This window comes from Stenella coeruleoalba (assembly GCF_951394435.1).
Source record: "Stenella coeruleoalba genome assembly, chromosome: 6".
In the NCBI taxonomy this organism is placed as follows: domain Eukaryota; kingdom Metazoa; phylum Chordata; class Mammalia; order Artiodactyla; family Delphinidae; genus Stenella; species Stenella coeruleoalba.
Window position 1 is genome coordinate 16932135 of NC_137151.1, and position 13684 is coordinate 16945818.

Consider the following 13684-nt stretch of genomic DNA (forward strand, 5'->3'; position numbering starts at 1 on the left):
CTTCCATCACCATCCAGCAGTTCCCTCCCCATGGAGACGCTCACTCAACACTGGACTGATTACTTGTTGGATTTAAGCTGACAAGAAACTTGTACCTGCGGTGTAGCTCAAACTCTGCTTGAAAGAAGAGTTTATCTGGAGCATCTCTGTTGAAGGTGGAGACCCCAGGCTAATCACACCTCCTCACTGGTGAAATCTGGTTATAGCATCCGGGCATGCAGTATGAAGGATCTGGGTAAAGAGAAAAGGAAATCAGGCACCTGGGAGTGAGTGTTAAGTGTACATTATCTGTTTCACTAGCTTAGTGGCTTTAAGACAATTTCCATATTATATGTTGTGATTTTATGGGTCAGGAATTCAGGCCAAGTTTAGCTGGGGGATGTTTCAGTTCCACATAGCATCAACTGAGATCAGGCTGTGATACTTAGACGGTGTGATACTTAGGCTGAACTGGAGGATCCAAGACAGCTTCACTCATAGTTGGGGGGCCTTGGTGTGAATGGCTGAAAGGCTGGGCTCAGCTGGACTGTCAACTGGAGCAGCTACACGTAACTATGCCAACATGGTGGCCTCAAGGTAGTCAGACTTCTTACAAAGTAAGCTGGGGCTTTGAGGTAGTGTTCCAAGAGACCAAGGTGGGAACTTCAAGCCTTCTTCTAACCAAGCCCTGGAAGTTATACAGTGTCACTTTGGCCACATTCTATTGGTCTAGTGGTTCTGTTGGACCACTAAGGCTGCTCCACATTCAAGGGGATGAATAGCAAAGAATCTGCAGCCATCTTTAATCTACTCAATACCTGAACCTCAGTTCTGCTTTCTAGAATGAGCTGTGGGTACCACCCTTTCCATCCTCTCATCCTTCCCAATGTCCTGCCAATGTCTTCCTCATGTAATAAGGAAGCCAAGACTGAGATATCACCAGGGCAACAGAAGAACCTCAACAGGTAATCCCCAAGTGGAGTTGCCAGGTAAAATACAGGATGTACAGTTAAATTTGAATTTCAAATAATTAAAATAATAACTTTTAGTATGCATTTTTGGAGACATACTAAACAAAAAAAGATTGATCATTTGAAATTCAAATTTAGCTGGGTATTTTTCTTTGTTAATTCAGGTAACCCTACCCCCAAGTGACCTACGTGGGCCATGTAGAATTAGGAAGAAAAAACTTAATTTAAGCCATAGAGACTTGGGGATTTTTTTGTTACAGCCAAATGGCCTAAATTGACTTAATTTCTCATTTTTGATGACAAAATATTTTGATTAGGCTTAAGTGCAGCTCTAATATTTGAAAGGAAGTCGGCAGCTCCTCTGCATAACAAAAGAGAAAATTGAAAGCTCTGGGATGTCATTTGAGAAGCAGAGATGGAGAGAAAACGGATAAAACACAGCCTCAGCCATCAGGAAATCTCCTGTCTGCTTGAAAAATAAAATAAGAGAAAATGATGGTACTGAGGGCACAGGAGTCACTGTGGGTTTGGAGGAGGCATGGAAGGACTTCGTGGGAAAGGTAGGCTTGCCTGACCTGGGGATGGCCTGATAAGCAGGATTTAGACACCGAGGAGGAGGGAGCAGGAATGTCCTGTGGGAAACAGCATGGCCACTTTTGTCTGTGCTGTTTCTTTCCAGCTTCTTCAGCACCTGTGGGCCTAGGCTTCCGGGCAGAGATGGAGATAAAGCACCAGGTGGCCAATGGGCCCTAGTTCACAGGACTGCTCGGATGCTGACAGATCGATTGCATGCCACCACAGAGGTGTCTGTGACTACCCTGGGCCTCTGGACCCAGAGATGAAGTAAAACCACCTTGCTGGGGAGTTGATGTTTCGACACACAAATCCAAACATTTTCGCTAACTTTTGTCTGAAACGTCAGTGTCATAGAAAATCTCCTTGATAGTAGGGGCCTGGCTCTCTTCATCTTCATGTGGCCCTACCCTACGTAGCCCCACCCTTAGTGCATGGTGGGTGAAATAAGTATAAGAACACAATCAACAGGACACGGCCCTAAATACATTGTGAGAGCCCTTCAGCTGCTACAGCTACTCCTTTTGGCCACCAGGGGGAGGCATGGTGTCTTGAACTACAAACTGGTTGGGTTTCAGAACCGGGGTGGATGTGATTCTCAAAAAACAGTTGGTGCCAGGATGCCAGCCTCTGCCAACAGTTTCCTGGGCCCACAGCAAAGGGAGACAGAGAGAGGTAATCATTTTTTTCCCTATAAAACTATTTATCCAATTTAAAGGAATACGCTTTGTTCTGAGATTGTCTTTCCCAGTACATGTTTTATCATTAAAACCTTTCTTTTATGAAATGATGGCAACTGTATGTGGCAGAGGGTTTTTTTTATTGTTAACATTCCTATTTAATCCAATAAATAATGGCAACTTTCTGGTGTTCACAAATGATTTTAGAAAATTACTTTTTGGGTTTCTGAAATCAAAAGTCAGGGATCCATTCGCGTAGAATCAGACAGGGCCCAGAACAAAAAAGGGGGTAGAAATAAAGCTCACCTTTGGGTCCCCAGCCTTCTTTCCCACCACCCAATGCTGCTTCCTTCCTGCCCAGCAGGCCCTGGTCAGCGGGTCAGCTCAGGGCCCTCTGCTCTCTCCCTGCCCAACCTCCACCTCCTAGTTGAAACCCATTCTCAGGAAAGAATCTGCCATCAGCAGCTCAGGGAACATTTAAATCACTCCTTTCCTCGCCCAGAAAAACCGGCCTTCTGATCTGATTCCAGAACGCAGATGAGTGCAGCCAGTTCAAGGAGTTCACGCATCAGCAGAGGAAGCTGTGAGATGAAACCCAGTCAGTGAGGTGCTGAAAAAGGGGCTTGACGATCCCAATCTGCTTTATCAGGGAGGCCAGAAGGGCTACCCCCAGAGCAAGTGGACCAGGTTCTCAGACAGAAGAGAACCAAACGCTCCTTCTTCTTCACTCACCTTTCTGGAAAGTCACAGGTCAAACCCGTAAGTGCCTACGCTATTCTGTTCCTGATAACAGAGAGCCTTCCATCCACAGGATCAGCGCAGCCAGGGCAAGAGGTGACTTCCCAAATCATAAAGGCCTGCTTCGGACTCACGCCAAGAGGTACTGGCCACAGTGCACGTGGAATACGGTACTGCACTACTTTTAGCAATGATTGCACCCAACAAATCCGTAGGTCTGCGCTGAGACCTGCCACGGGCACCATAGGCACACAAAGGAATGTGAAATGCAGGGAGGCTGCCTGCAAAGATGCCCCAAAACGATTGCCAGAATTGAAACGAGATGACGGCTGGTTTGGGAGACTTGGAAAAGCTGCATGATCTGGGCCTGGAATGAAGGGTAGGGTTTTGACAGGAAACAAGAAAGGAAGGACCTATTCAACAAAGATACAGCCTGATCCGAGGGCTCGAGCAGAAAGTACGGGGTTGTGTGTAGGGCACAGGGTCCGGTTCAGTTTGGTCAAAATATCAGGCAACTAGCAGGAAAACAGGGAAATGATAAGGAAAGGCAGGAAGGCTCGGCAGACAGGCAGAGGTGGGCCTGAACCCCAGGGCCACAACAGACCCCTCGGCAGTCTCAGTTGACGCTCTAAGCTCAGCTCCTTGACTATCAAATGTGGATAATGGGCCTTACTTTTCAGAGATTTAAATAAGAGAATGGGTGTGCAATCGGTATTACATTTTAGTTTACAAACACAAGCAGTAAAAAAAAAAAAAAAAAAAAGTTTTAAAGTAAGTTTTACCTTTTTCTTATTCAATTTCTGTTCCAAGCCTCATTCTCCCTGATGTGGGAAGTGTCATGTCCTATAGTTCAGGACTCTGGCTGCAAACGTTCTGGGCCAAGTCGGGCCCACCCAGCCCTCAGTGCTGGCGTGTACAGGGGCCTCTCTCACTCCACCTGCCCCTCACGTGTGACCCACGCTGACTGCTCGTCCACCATCCCCACTCCTGGCAGGATGAGTTTGCTGGGGCTGCCGAAACAGAGAACCCCAACCTGGGTGGCTTTAAATAATGGAAATTTATCCTCTCCCGGTTCTGGAAGCTGGAAATCTGAAATTGAGGTGTCCGCAGAGCCATGCTCCTTCCAAAGGCTCTAGGAAAGAATCCTTCCCTGCTTCTTCCTCGCTTCTGGTGGTCACTAGCAATTCTTGGTGTTCCCTGGCTTGTGGCTGCATCCCTCCATGTCTGCCTCCATCTTCGTGTGGCTGTCTTCTCTCTGCGTGTGCAGCTCTTGTCCAAATGTTCCTCTACTTCTAAGGACAGTAAACTATTGGATTAGGGCCCACCCTAATCCAGTATGACCTCGTCCTAACTTGAGGATATCAGCAAGACCCCACTGCCAAATCAGGTCACATTCTGAGGTTCCAGGTGGACGTGAATTTGGAAGAGACACTATGCAATTCAGTGCACTCTCTGAGAGGTGCCCTCCAGCCCACGGATCTCCCCTGCTGGTTCTATGCCTCTCGAAGGCACCTGGGTCTTTCTGGCCCTCTGCTGTGGGGCTAGGGGACAGCCCTCTCTGCTCTGAGACCCTCCCACCCTTCCTGTGCTCCCCCCAGGGGCTCAGGTCCTCACCCTGAGGTCCCATAAGCCCAGCCCTTCCCTGGGAACTTGGCTGAAGGTGGATGAGAGCAACGTGGCCTCCCTGGGCTCAGACCCACCAGCACCCCGTCTCTTTTCACCCCCAGCACTGCCTTCTCTCTCCCCAACCTGGGACCCTTGTGTCTATTTACTACCTATGCTCCCAAGTCTATCGGGGAAGGCCTACACTTTTTTTTTTTTTTAACATTTAAGGATGCTTTCATATTTTGTAGTGACATCAATTTTTTCAATAGAAAATATTTGGCCAAGTGTGACATAGACAACATACATTTGAGCTTGGGTGAGTTTCTAGAGGTGATTTAAATGGTATGTGATAAAGTTATTTTTACCCTAGCTCCTTGGTTCTTTTTTTTTTTTTCTGCAGAGCTTTGGACTTCCTGACATGCATCTCACTGGCTAAACAGGGCAAAGGGGGTCTGCTAAGAAAACACCAGCAGTAAAGTGACTCATAATTTGAAAATACTATCCCACTGCCCCACTCAGCCGCCCAGCTCACTGAACGTGTGTGAAGGTCTAGTGTTGTCCCCAGGGTGTACATTTCTGTCACCCAGGATGACCGGCCATCTGGGTTTGCTTTGCTCTCAGTGCTAAAAGCAGGAAAGTACCAGGCAAACCAGAACACGACCGTCACCCTGCAGTAAACGCCATGACCTTCCCCAGTCCAGGGATGCTAAACAACCCTGCGGGTGGGGATTACAGCTCAGGTCTTAGAATCCAAAGTGTTGAACAAACAAGAAGTCTCTCCAACAAAGGCTTTTTTTTTTTTTTTTTTTTTTAAAGAGGGCTACTGGTTATAATGTCAGAGAAACGCCAGCAGCAACTGGCGTTTAGCAACTGGTGGGATACCACAGAGGCATCACCGAGGGAGGACTCGGATAGCCAGGTCCTCTTGGGGGGGCTCACCCCGCAGCCCTCCCCTCACACGTGGCCTTCTCTATGACTCTGGTCCACACTCGGCCAGCCGCTGCCCCACCACAAAAAGGACACTCGACTTCTGTTCCATATTCTCGGAAATAAAAATATTGTACGCTAGCCTACCCCACTCCCCCGGGGATTCATTCTTTCCGGCTTTCTGCGTTTTGACTGCAGCCGGGCAGGCGTCTGATTTCTGCAGCTCGTCTGTGGGGCGGAAAAGCAACGTGAAGTTCCACAGCCTGAAACCGAATTTCTGGTAGGAAGGTACCATCTGGTGGATATTGCGGAAACTGCTCACGTCCTGTGCTTGAAAAGGAGCACCTGAGAGCAGCTCGCCCGACAGAATGCACATGGAAATAGTACTCCGAGACTGAGCGAGAGCTCAACATCCAGATACAGGCTCTTTCCCTTAAATATTGGACTCCACATACAGCTATTCTCAGAACCAGTCAGAAGCATCTAACAGGGTCTGTTTCCTGGCCTCCTTTGTCCCGTTTACAAGGACAGCCGTCCCCTTACCTGCGGTTTGGCTCTCTGCGGTTTCGGTTACCCACGGTCAACCACGGTCTGAAAATATTAATTAGCGAATTCCAGAAAAAAATTCATAAGTTCATACCTTTTAAAGAGCGCGCCATTCTGAGCAGCATGATGAAATCTCGCGCGGTTTTAAATCCCGCCCGGATGTGAATCAGCGCTTTGTTGGGCGCAGCCGCCTATTGGTCACTTAGGAGCCGACTGGTGTCAGATCAACAGCTGGGATGCTTCCGGGCTTGTGTTCGTCACCCTTACTTTACTGAATGATGACCCCAATGCACAAGAGCGGTGGTGCTGGCAATTCGGATGCCAACCAAAGAAAGTGCTCCCTTTAAGTGAAAAGGGGAAAGCTCTGGATGTAATGAGAAGAGAGAGAGAAAAAAAATCATATGCTGAGGTTGCTAAGATCTACAGTAAGAACAAATCTATCCGTGACATTGTGAAGAAGGAAAAAGGAGTCCCTGCTAATTTTGCTGGTGCACCTCAAACTGCAGAAGTTACTTACGACCACAGCACGTGGTAAGTGCTTAGTTAAGACAGAAAAGGCATTCAGTTTGTACAATAAGATACCTTGAGAGAGACCCATTCACATGACTTCTATTACAGTATATTGTTATTTTATTTATTTATTTATTTGGCTGCATTGGGTCTTCGTTGCTGCACACGGGCTTTCTCTAGTTGCAGCAACCGGGGGCTACTCTTCCCGTTGAGGTGTACGGGCTTCTCATTGCAGTGGCTTCACTTCTTGCAGAGCACGAGCTCTAGGCGTGTGGTCTTCAGTAGTTGCGGCATACAGGCTCAGTAGTTGTGACTCGCGGGCTGTAGAGCGCAGGTTCAGTAGTTGTGGCTCATGGGCTTAGTTGCTCCACGGCGTGTGGGATCTTCCCGGACCAGGGCTTGAACCCGTGTCCCCTGCATTGGCAGGCAGATTCTTAACCACTGAACCACCAGGGAAGTCCTATTTCAGTATATTGTTATGATTGTTCTATTTTATTATTAGTTATTGTTCATCTTTTACTGTGTCTAATTTATAAACTAAACTTTATCACAGGTATGTATGTATAGGAAAAACATAGTACATGTAGGATTTGGTACTATTCATGGTTTCAGGCATCCACTGGGGGTCTTAGAACGTATCCCCTGTGGATAAGGGGGGGACGACTGTAAATCAAATAGCTATTCAGTGTCTATTCTGTTCCTCTAAAGTATAATTCTGCTTCTCTTTATCATGGACATTCATCTCTGAGAATTGTATTTTGAGAAATCTAGTCATCCCTCATTCGAAAGCCTGTTGCTTGTCGAGTCCAACTCTCCATGGACAGATTCGCACATGTGGTTAATCCTGCTGTGGAGGGGTCCTCTCCCCAGCTTACCACGGTCCCTTCCTCTGAGACTCTGCGCCCCTAATGAAGATGGGGGTCCCAGCATGCTTGGCCACCAGTCCCCGGCTGCAGTTGGTTGAGCTGGGATGGCCATCTCACTCAAGCTGGGCAGCCAGATTCTTGCCTTCCTGGCATTTGGGATTTGGAATCGGTATTCAGAAACCATGAACTGTTGCAGCTAGATCTGCAGTGAGGTGGACTCTGGTACTGAGGGGCGACTGCTGCTACCACGTACACAGGAAAGCAACCAAGGCTGGCCGGCCAGGAGCAGACCCCAGACCGGAGAACAGCCAGCTGCAGAGACCCTCCTGTCTGTGCTCTGGAGCATTCCGTGTCCCGGGTTGCACGCTGGCCCTCAGACTTCATGAGCCTTGCTGTGTCTACCAGGGAATTCCCCTTTTTCTACTGGAGCAGATTCTGTGGTTACTTATAATTAAGACACACACATACACACACACACACATACACAAACACACAGACACATACACACACAGACACAGACACACACGCGCGCACACACACAGACACACACACACACAGACACACACAGACACACATACAGACACACAGACACACACAGACACACGCGCGCACACACACAGACACACACACACAGGCACATACACACACAGACACACACACGTGCGCGTACACACACAGACACAGACACACACACACACAGATACACACAGACACAGACACAGACACACACACACACACACACACACACACACTCTCTTTCTCTCTCTGTCTCTCTGAAGATCTGTCAGTAGATCCTGAAGCCCGAGGTGCCAGACCTCTGAGGTCACCTGGGGGAGTCGGAGGAGTTCACAGAAATAAAAAATCACTTCTAATGGAAAAAATTAGAAGTGAGGGACTCCACGCTCTATATAACACCTGTGATCCACAACGAGATAAACCATCCTGCTCGGGCCTGTCTGAAGGTTCTAGCAAGGGAGGTGGCTACACCTCTGCCCGCCCGAAGAGCAGGTTTTCTCCGATCATCATCCAGGGTGCAGACAGTTTCGGGGAGGAAGTGCTTGGTGACGGAGGGAGGAGACACCCACTCCCCAACACAGCAGTCACGCTGCAGTGGGTGGCAGACGGGGCAGCCAGAGGCTTCCCTGATGGCCCCTAGGTTCCCCGGGAAGCGACCCTGCAGTTTGGTGGGCAGGCGGCGGGAAGGGAAAGAGGCAGGATGAAGAACTGAGCTGCGATGTGGCCAAAGACCAGACTCCACCGTCCCCACGGGGAGCTCTGCAGTGTAGACGGCCTGTTGGGGTTACCCACATTGGGCGAAGACATCCCAGCCTTTATACCCACATATCTGTCGGTCACTAGGTGTGGGTCGCCTAGCAAAGGCAAGCCCTGGGGCAGGGAGGCCCTCTGCTGCTGTAGGCTGTCTGCTACAGGCCTCCCAGCAAGGGGGCAGCAAGTCCTTCCCTGAGGGCATCCCCAATCCCTGACAACTAGCTGGGCTCCTAACGTGGTGTTTATTCCCTTATTAAGGTCTCACTCCCGCTGGGAGACAGCATCTTTCTCGTTCTATTCTTTCTTACCCTCACGTAATGACAAATTGACACAGGCGTTTACCCAAAGTACATTAAACCATCCCCAAAAGACCAGGACCTGTATGTAAGAAATATGGGGGAAACCACCAACATTTGTTCCAATTTTACTTTTGCCCCTTTGCCCCTTCTCTTTACTGTACTATTTCTCCCCTTTTTTGGCTTTCTTCCTTCTCTCCAATCCCTCCTTCTACAGGTCAGAGTTTTATTTTCTAAGAGGATAAGCAACAGGCTGATTTGTACTAGCGGGTGAGTGATGGCTAACTGATCATTCCTGTCCAATGCAATCTTCTCTATTCCTGCTGTGGTCCAGATGTTCATTTCACCTGTATCTAGACAATCTTTTACTTGGTCTCCCTTCTCCATTTCTTCCCTAGTCCACCTCGACCACTGAAGCCACACGAATCAACTTTAAATATCACTTTTGTCACGTCAGTCCCTTGCTCAGTGTCTCTTCAGTACCCTACGTGCTCAGTCCAAGGGGCACTGGACCAGAATTCAGAGGCCTGAGGGGCTGTGTAGCTCAGAAATGAAGCGCACATGCTCTGGAGCCCGACTGCCTATAGGGTGAATCTCAGTTCCAACACTTTCTGGCTCCATGGCTTTGGGCAGGCTACTTGGACTCTTCTGTCTCTGTTTTTCCATCTGTGAAATGGAGGTGAAAGCAACGTACCCAGCTGTGAGTATTCGATTAGATAATACACCGAAAGCATTTAGAATAGTGGCTGGTACACAGTAAGTGCTCTATAATGTCAGCTATTGGTAGCACTGTTAGTACTATTATTACCACTCTCATTCATAATACAGTATTATTAGGACTATTATTTATGGTATTATTCTACTAGTAGTAGTACTATTAGTCACTGAGTACCAAATAACTGAGTGACCTTGACCTTGAACAAACCACTTTATCCTACTGAAGAGGGGCTTCGGTTTCCCCACCCTTAAATTGAGGGGATTGCCAAGTGTCCCTTCCAGCCCCAGAATTTTGTTTCTCTCCTCTTCATATCATTCAAGACCTACCCTGTCCACACACATTACCATCTTACTGTATGGTGGCTACAATTTTCGGTTCACCCTCACAGAAGCCTTCGTTCCTCCTTCTGCCCAGCCCGGAATTGTCCCTGTGCCCCTCCATGTGCTCTCAGACTTACTAGATAGAGGACGAAGTTTGGTCTCTGTGATCTCTGTGTTTGCCCGTAGCATCTGGAGCAGCTGCTTCTTCATAGGCGTTCAGGAGGTGTTCATTGGCCAGACTGATGCCCAGCGCCCAATGTCTTTGGCCATTTTCCAGCTATGTGTCTTCCCTGCCTCTTCCCCTCTGGAATCACTCCCCCAGCAGAGGGCCTGGAAATGCTCTGACTTTTTTCAGTTGCCAGTTTAATTTGCCACCATCCTTCACAAGGCAAGTTCCCAGAGGCCTGGAGCACACCTTGCTGGAGCTCCACGTGCGGGCGCATTCACCCCCAGGCAGAGGGAGTTCACATACAAAAAAACGACCGGGACCACGGTGGGAGGGAGGAGGGAGGTGGAAGCTGCTGGAGACACACTGTTACAGCCTCCGGTTTCTGAGCTCTCCCCACTCTGTGGGCACTGATAGAATTTTAGGAGCTGTCGTCTAAACATTCAGAAAAACTAGTGTCCTTGAGTACAGACATCTTCCAGAAAGATGGCCTCCTAGATACATCGTTTATCCTTCCATAGGTTAATGCCTGCGGCACCCACCACAAGTAGTTTAAGGTTAGGCACTGGTAACAGAAGGAATTGACAAGCAGTTGTAAGATCCACATGTGTGGGTAAGGGAGGTGGGAAATGCCATTTTTTTTTCAGAAGCATCAATGATAAAATCTGTACTATCAGATAAGGAAGCCACCACAGTGTGTATGAGTGGAGGAGCCTTGGACCACTAGCCTCTGCCGAGAAGGTCAAAAATATACTTACAGGGCTTCCCTGGTGGCGCAGTGGTTGAGAGTCCGCCTGCCGACGCAGGGGACGCGAGTTCGTGCCCCGGTCCGGGAAGATCCCACATGCCGTGGAGCGGCTGGGCCCGTGAACCATGGCCGCTGATCCTGCACATCCGGAGCCTGTGCTCCGCAACGGGAGAGGCCACAACAGCGAGAGGCCCGCATACCGCAAAAAAAAAAAAAACGAAAACAAAAACAAAAAAACATATATTTCAATCTGTGTATATTTGGGCCTGTTGAGTGGCCATACTGGCTAGTTTGGGGGTTTTTTTGTTGCTGTTATTGTTGTTGTTGTTTTGCTGCATCACTCGGCAGGTGGGATATTAGTTCCCTGACCAGGGATCAAACCTGTACCCCCTGCAGTGGAAGCATGGGGTCTTAACCACTGAACCACCAGGGAAGTCCCCACTTGCTAGGGTTTAAAAAAATATGTATCCCTTTTAAGACCTAGCCAGATTTCTGGCAACTTCAACCCTGCAGAACACAACCAGGATCCTGGGGTCGGGTAAAATTATCACAGCATCACTGCCTCACTGTACCACCAACTGGTGGTAGAGGAGGAGTAGAGAAGCACTCTGGCCTGAGGGAACTGTACACTCACAGCATCACATTCATTGTGAAGCCCATCCAGTCTTCTGAGAGCCCCTTTTATGCTGCAGATGCAATTCTGAAAATGAATACAAACCAGAAGGTCACCTGAATTCAAAGTCTGGCATTTCCCAGGTTCATCTTGCCAACCTCTATAGCCAATGCTAATCTCAGTTGGTAGTGCCGGGTAATTGCATCCCTGATTAATCTGATCAAAGGTCTTGTGCCAGTGTCTCTTGTTAACACATCATGGTGTGGTCCCTAACCTAGGGTTTGCTGCGATCTCTGCCACAACACGATAGAGGGGCTACAGACTGACTCTTGGGAGACTGATCGCTACCGTCAGGCCTTGGGCAGTTGGGAGAGGCCTCCTCTATATGCTGTGCTGATATCCAACCTCCTGAACCCTAAGCGGGATGTTTTATCAACTTCACACGTTCAGAGTAAATAGAACAAAAAATCCCTGAAGGAGCCACGTTATGCTGAGGACAAGCCACTGGAGCTGGGGCTGTGCCGTCCTCAGCCAGGAGTGTCCCACCCATCCTCTCCTCTCTTTCCAAGAAGAGGACTGACCCATCACTTTTCCAGGGTTAACCTGCCCCCTCTCACTTTCCATCCCACCAGCTCTTACCTCTTCTGGGAACTTGAATCAGAAACCACTAAACGACTCTCTCACCGTGCCTCCTTCGCCCAGCCCTTGGGCATGCTCCCCACTTCCTGGGATAAACAAGCCCACCCAACCTGTCCTCTCTCCCCTCCTTCCACCACTCTGCTACATGGAACCCTTTTTCACTCCTTTAGGTGCACACTTCTTGAAAAAAGCTGTTAAGAATCATTAGGTCTGGGCTTCCCTGGTGGCGCAGTGGTTGAGTCCGCCTGCCGATGCAGGGGACACGGGTTCGTGCCCCGGTCCGGGAAGATCCCACATGCCACGGAGCGGCTGGGCCCGTGAGCCATGGCCGCTGAGCCTGCACGTCCGGAGCCTGTGCTCCGCAACGGGAGAGGCCACAGCCGTGAGAGGCCCACGTAGCACAAAAAAAAAAAAAGAATCATTAGGTCTGTCTCAGGACCCTCTCCTACGCCACAACAGCTTGCAACCTGCTGCAATTCCCATTTCTCTTCTGAGGTTGATCCCTCAAAAGCCACCAGTGAGCTTCCAGTTGGGAAATGTAATGACCTTTGCTTCAGCCTTCGTCTTGGTCAACTCTACAGCTTTTGGCATTCCTGCCAGCGATTTCCTTAATGTCCTCTGCCTCCTGATGCCCAAGACACTGCACTCTCCGCGACTCTCATGCTAATACCGTGACCACCACTCCTTCCTCCTCAGACTCCTCTTCCTCCTCGAGCCCCCTGCGTGGCATTCTCCAAAGCCCTGTCCTTGCCTTTGTCTCTCTCCTTTAACTTTCCTTTTTCAAGGTTTCAGCATTCACCTCTTTGTCCATAACTCTTGATCTTCATCTTCAGTTCTGAAGGTGCTACTGACCTAGAGATCTCTGTTTCCACCTGCCTCATGGACATTTCCATTGTTCCCTTCCATACACCCCTCACAATCGACAGGTACCAAAGTGAACTCATCACTTTCCAGCCTAAACCTGCTCTATTCCTGTTTATGCTGTCGGCCCCAACATCCCTCCTCACCCCGACCCAGGCCCAGCATGGTCTTTCCTCCACCTCTGCCTGGGTCTCAGGATGCACTGAACTCCATCGACAGCCGCTCTGAACCAGCTTTCTCATACCCACTCTCTTGACCCTGTTCGCACACTCCACGCTAACTCAGGCCTGCACTTTCTCTCTTCTGGAGAATTAAGTGGTGGGCTAACTTCCTGAGATTAATTTGTGTGTTTTCATGTTGTCATTTCCCTCCTCCATTCCATGAAGACAGCTGAACACCTGGTGCATCCTTGCCTCTCATAAAATCCTTTCTGGCTTTTATTGGAGAAAGCGCACTTAATGCCTTTGAGGGCAACAAGGGGACAAAGGAGATGCTTTTAAGGAAAGAGGAGGAGAGACAGGGAAAGACTTACAAATTAAAAGAAGTGGAATACTATGCAACAATATAAAGGTAATACTAAACACCAAAAATGAACACTGATATACACAACCGTGTGGAGGAGTCTCATATATACAATGTTGAGTGAAAGCCGAAGAATT